Source organism: Linepithema humile, chromosome 1 (genome assembly GCF_040581485.1).
Source record: "Linepithema humile isolate Giens D197 chromosome 1, Lhum_UNIL_v1.0, whole genome shotgun sequence".
Lineage (NCBI taxonomy): Eukaryota > Metazoa > Arthropoda > Insecta > Hymenoptera > Formicidae > Linepithema > Linepithema humile.
Genome location: NC_090128.1, coordinates 17,122,406 through 17,128,446, shown reverse-complemented (window position 1 = coordinate 17,128,446; position 6,041 = coordinate 17,122,406).

Here is a 6,041-nt window from a genome sequence, read left to right as displayed (position 1 = left end):
GATATTGTAAAAAGTGTAAAAATAGGAAGAGTCATAATGGAAGAGTCATTGATGATTCACTACTATTACTGTCACTCATTTCATCAATTAAAAACATTGTCACATTGATAGCGCAATTTATTGTGGAATCCATTTTGATTTTCCGCTTCTAATGCGTTCAATATCGTTCCGTTTCAAAGCATGTATCATGCGCATAATGAAACGAAACGCAGCCAATGCGCTAAGCATTAGCGATGCGAACAATGCGTGCTATGCGCAAAACGGAACGCAACCGACGCTGTTCTGCGCATGCGAGACGTTTTTCATCAAAGTCCCGAGCACGACGAAAAGTTGTCACCCAGGCGTTTGGAAATAGTGAAACGGAACGCGGTTATGACGTCACACTTTGGTAACCAGAACGGTAATTAGACGAAAAGTTGTCGTCCGGACGTTAATACGAAACGCACCCTTGCGCAACAAAACGAGTAATTCCGTAATGAGAGCTTTCCAGAGCGAGCGTGCTCTCGAGAAGTAACGGTCGTGCGCCCGTATACCTACAAACGGACAAGAGTAAAGAATTTGTCGGGCGACCGCTACAAAAGCTTTTAAAAGAAAATGACATTCGTTTTCGCGTAGCCCGCAATCCGGATGTCAAAGCCGCCATCGTCGAGCGCTTCAACAGAACGTTGAAAGAACGAATGTGGCGTTATTTTACGCATAAAAATACACGACGCTACATCGATGTTTTACAGAATATCGTAAACGCCTATAATCACACCTGTCATTCGAGCACCAGAATGCAACCGTATGTCGTTACGAGAGAAAATGCACGTATCGCGCGTGAAAATATAATGCGCCAATGGAGGAGCAACAACGAAGCGAACGAAAAACGCCGAAAGGCTAAATACCACGTCGGTGATCTCGTTCGTATCAGTAGAGCAAAAGTCATCTTCGAGAAAGGATACGAGGCACGGTGGAGTGAGGAGATATTTCGAATTCACCGCATACTCGATTGGCGAAAACCACGTGTGTACGAGCTGAGCGATTTAGCGGGAGAAGTCAGACGGCATTTTTTACGAACAAGAATTGGCTCGGGTTGAGAAAAACTTGCAGGAGGAGGAGTTTATCGTCAATCGTGTGATAAGAAGTCGGAGTCGCGGTAATAATAAACAGGTGCTGGTTAGCTGGCGTTGTTATTCCAGCAAGTTTGATTCTTGGATCCCTGCTTCGAGTTTAACCCCGTGCATGTGAGATTGAATTTCAACGTTTGTGCCAAGAGCAGAAAAACGATATATCAATTTTGCATGCATATCCAATTATTAAATCGGCATTTTTAAAATATAATACTCTGTTGCCATCTTCGGCTCCAGTCGAAAAAAAGGTTCAGTTTTGCCACCATGTTTGATGCTGCAGAATTTAATCGGCTGACAGATGACAATTTTGAAAAAAGAGTACTGTCAAAAGCAAATTGTATCTTTGGGAGAACGTAAAAAATAAAAATTACTTATACTAAAAATATACTTACATTAATATTGTGCCTCTGTCAATTCTTATCAATTTAATATATTTCTTTATATATCATTCACTAATTTACTTTAGATATTGCACTGAGAGAAGCAATCACTGGATCTTGCAAATTTTTTTTTTTAAATAAACGCAGACTTTTATTCACATTAAACATATTAGTTTATTGAAAACGGAGAAATTATTTTGTTAATTGAACTATTTCTTTATCAGTCACAAAAAGTTCTAATTAATTCAATTAATTTTATTACAAAAATATTTCGTTGAATTTATTCCTTATTTCTCTACGTAATTGCTGCCTTGCGCTGATTATTAATTAACTAAAATAATCAAGAAACATCAGACCTCGATTATTGAGTAATCAAGTAATTGAAATTATTTCCTTCTGATTACCAATTATTCAAGTAATCAAAAATTTTATTTTCTGATTACTGATTGATAAAGTAATCAAATAATTTTCGAGTTTGATTACCGATTAATCGAGTAATCAAAAATTTTATTTTCTAATTACTGATTGATAAAGTAATCAAATAATTTTCGAGTTTGATTACCGATTAATCGAGTAATCAAAAATTTTATTTTCTGATTACCGATTGATAAAGTAATCAAATAATTTTCGAGTTTGATTACCGATTAATCGAGTAATAAAAAATTTTATTTTCTGATTACCGATTGATAAAGTAATCAAATAATTTTTGAGTTTGATTACCGATTAATCGAGTAATCAAAAATTTTATTTTCTGATTACCGATTGATAAAGTAATCAAATAATTTTCGAGTTTGATTACCGATTAATCGAGTAATCAAAAATTTTATTTTCTGATTACCGATTGATAAAGTAATCAAATAATTTTCGAGTTTGATTACCGATTAATCGAGTAATCAAAAATTTTATTTTCTGATTACCGATTGATAAAGTAATCAAATAATTTTCGAGTTTGATTACCGATTAATCGAGTAATCAAAAATTTTATTTTCTGATTACTGATTGATAAAGTAATCAAATAATTTTCGAGTTTGATTATTGGTTAATCGAGTAATCGGAAAATATTTTTCTGTGATAAATAATTAATTAAATAATTAAATAATATTAATTTATTATTACTTTTTTGCCGATCTCTGGCCGAGTATGCTATAAATAATTCTAAGAATCGAAGTACAGGTGAAACTCCCAGCAGATTACTTTTTGGCATAGATCAACGATTAGCGACGAGATAAAAGAATATATAAATGCGAATGTTAATGTTAAATCGAGGGATTTGGAAAAACTAAGAAATAAAGCAGCAAAAAAGATAACCGTTACGCAAGAGTATAACGAGAAATACTTTAATAAAAAGCACAAGGAACCTGTTAGCTATAAAGAAGGAGATTTTGTGATGTTACGTAATTTCGATAGCACAGCCGGAATGTCGAAAAAATTGATTCCACAATTTAAAGGACCTTACGTTGTTAAAAAAGTATTGCGAAATAGTCGCTATCTGATTTCCGATATAGAAGGGTTTCAAAATACTCAGAAAAATTATCAAGGAGTATTGGAATAAAAAAACATGCGATTATGGTTGAAACCGAATCCTGAAAACGATAGTCAGTAAACACTATGTTACATTATTAATTGCGAGCGATTGTAGATTAAGTAAGAAATTAGATTTAATGAGTTTTGTTTGTAATACTTTATATAAAAAGATCGAGGTCGATCTAGAGTCAGAATGGCCGAAACTGTAGTATTATACTTGATTCAAAATTTGTTTCTTAGAATTAGCGCTTTTATTATGTGGCGGCAGCGGCTTTGATCATGCGGTGAAATATCATACGCTGGCCTAGTGCCTACTGACCTAATGAAACCTTAGACCTGCGATTACTATTCCTCGAAAGGAAATGCGACTGTCGAGCGAGTCATCTCGTCATCGGCATATTATAAAGAATTATATTATTGTAAACTAACGGTGGATATTGATACGATTGTTAGCTAGCGGCGAATAGTTATTATAATAAGATCTAGCGGCATCTTTGATGTAAAGGTATATAAACCGGGATCCCGACGAAGTCAAGCAGTCGAGAAAAAGATCCTGACACTAATAAAGATTAAAGTTGTATATTCTATAAAGTTTGAGTCTTTAGTCTTTATTTATTCTCGCACTCACCACAGTAGAGTAGCGCTATCGTATTTAAGCTACTGCTACAATTTTATTAAAAGCGGGATTGATTTAGTTCAGTCCCTACAGAAGAGAAGCGCTACCGTATTTAGGCTTCTACAAATTTATCAGAAGGACGTGAACTCGAGTTAGTAATACGTGAAGCAGACCTGAGGGCACATACATCGGCTGCCAATACTAGAAGCCCTGCCATAAATGAGGGTGAGACTAACAACGTGAAGGGACTCAAGGATCTATTGAATGAGTTCGATGGCTCAAGTAACGCTTTCCGGAATTGGAAGCAGCAAGTCGAATTGCTGCGAGACGCATATAATCTCGACGACAACATCACAAAAATATTAATTAGTTCGAGATTAAAAGGAAAAGCCTTGAATTGGTTTCACTCTAAATCTGAACATATCACGTTAAGTGCAACAGATCTTTTAGAAGAGATAAGACGAATGTTCGATCATCGGTCAAGTAGATTGGCCCTGAGAAGAGAGTTCAAACGTCGAACATGGCAAATGGGGGAAATTTTCAACGAGTATTACCATGACAAAATAATTATGGCAAATCAGATATCGATAGAAACAAATGAAGTTATCGATTATGTTATTGATGGAGTACCCGCTTCACGGCTGCGTGACCAAGCAAGGTTAGAACGATTCAAAGATGCGGCTGACTTAGTAGAAGCGTTCGAAAACATCACCTTGAGAAGTCGAGAAAAAGATCCTGACATTACGAAAGATTAAAGTTGTATATTCTATAAAGTTTGAGTCTTTAGTCTTTATTTATTCTCGCACTCACCACAGTAGAGTCCCAATAAGCACAAAACATCCTATGGACATACAGTTTATATCCATTTTAAGTCTTCACGTCCATGGACATATAAATTATATCCTATGAATATACATTCATGAACGATTAGTGGATATTCGATTACGGATATTTTATGGATGTCCATTTCAAGTACGTCATAGATCCGCCTTGAACGGATCATATATGGACGTGAGTAGTACGTCTGATGGATGTGAGAATTATTTCAAACTATGGACGTTCGCGTCTGGACGTGCGTTGTCTTATGTGCACGACTGTCATTTGTTAATAAGAGTGACTGTCATTCTATGTGTGATTCATTAACAAGGTGTGACCATAGCAAGAAATACCGTAGAAAGAAAACAGCAAAATCTGCATGGAAATATATACTTAATCGCAGAGAAGGAGGGCAACAGAGATTTTCCAATTCTTCAAGTAATAAAGATTGTGCAAGTAAGTATATTTTTTTATACGTTTGCAGTCGGTTACTCCGTATCCCCCATTTATAATCTAAATAAATAATCTGAAACATAAAATGATTATTTCACAAAGCATCATGATTATACTTCTGATTATACTTTTATTTAAATATAAAAGTTAAACTTATCAAATAATATATCTCTTATTTCTTGCTCTATATAGTTGATTTATAATCTCCAGGTCTTCTAAAATCACATTTATTCTTGCATTCGATCAATTAATGATTTCCGCCCATAACCCGCAACGATAAATTTTTTACACGAAATACATATTCACGAATTTCACTACCTGATCAGTCGGGAATCGTCAGTTGCCAATATGTAGTTAAAGATATATTCTGTATTTATTGAAGTAAATTTTTATATTTATTTACAAATATATCATATATTGTTGTCAAAAAATTAATATAATTAAATAATGCTTTTATTGTAAAATCAAACTTTTTTCTGAGCCCTTATACTAAAACGCATTTTCAATTGTCTAGCCTAGCTCATCAGAAGACACGAAAAATATTAATATCATCCCGTTACTAATTTCATCTCCAAGTTCAAACCACATAGTGATAAGTTAAGTATGCCGAAAGTACGTAGTAAATATTATCAACGAGCAAAAGATGATACAATTTCTATTATATCCTTTCTTCAATCCGCGCACCGATTTCCTCATCAAGAACCGAGTACAAGTACAAGCAGTAAAGAAACGATTATAAATACAAGTAATGCTGCTGTTAATTTACTAAGCGAGACAAACCTTGAACAATTTACAGAGAAATTGAATATAAACGCTGCACTTATCGATTGTGATTATAATGATGATTTGACCAATGATTTTTATTTAAATGAAAGTAACTCAGATAACAATATGAATGATAATGATATAATAAACAACGATAATTCATCGGACCAGATAAAATCAACTGACATTAGTGATTCAGATACTTCTGTACATGAAGATGCCACAGAATATACAGAATCCTTTACATCAAAACTCGCCACATGGGCTTTAAAAAATAAAATTTCTTATTTTGCTATAAATGAATTACTGAATATTTTAGAGCCGAAATATCCGGAATTATCTATAAATGCGCGGGTTCTACTAAAATCCCCCCGA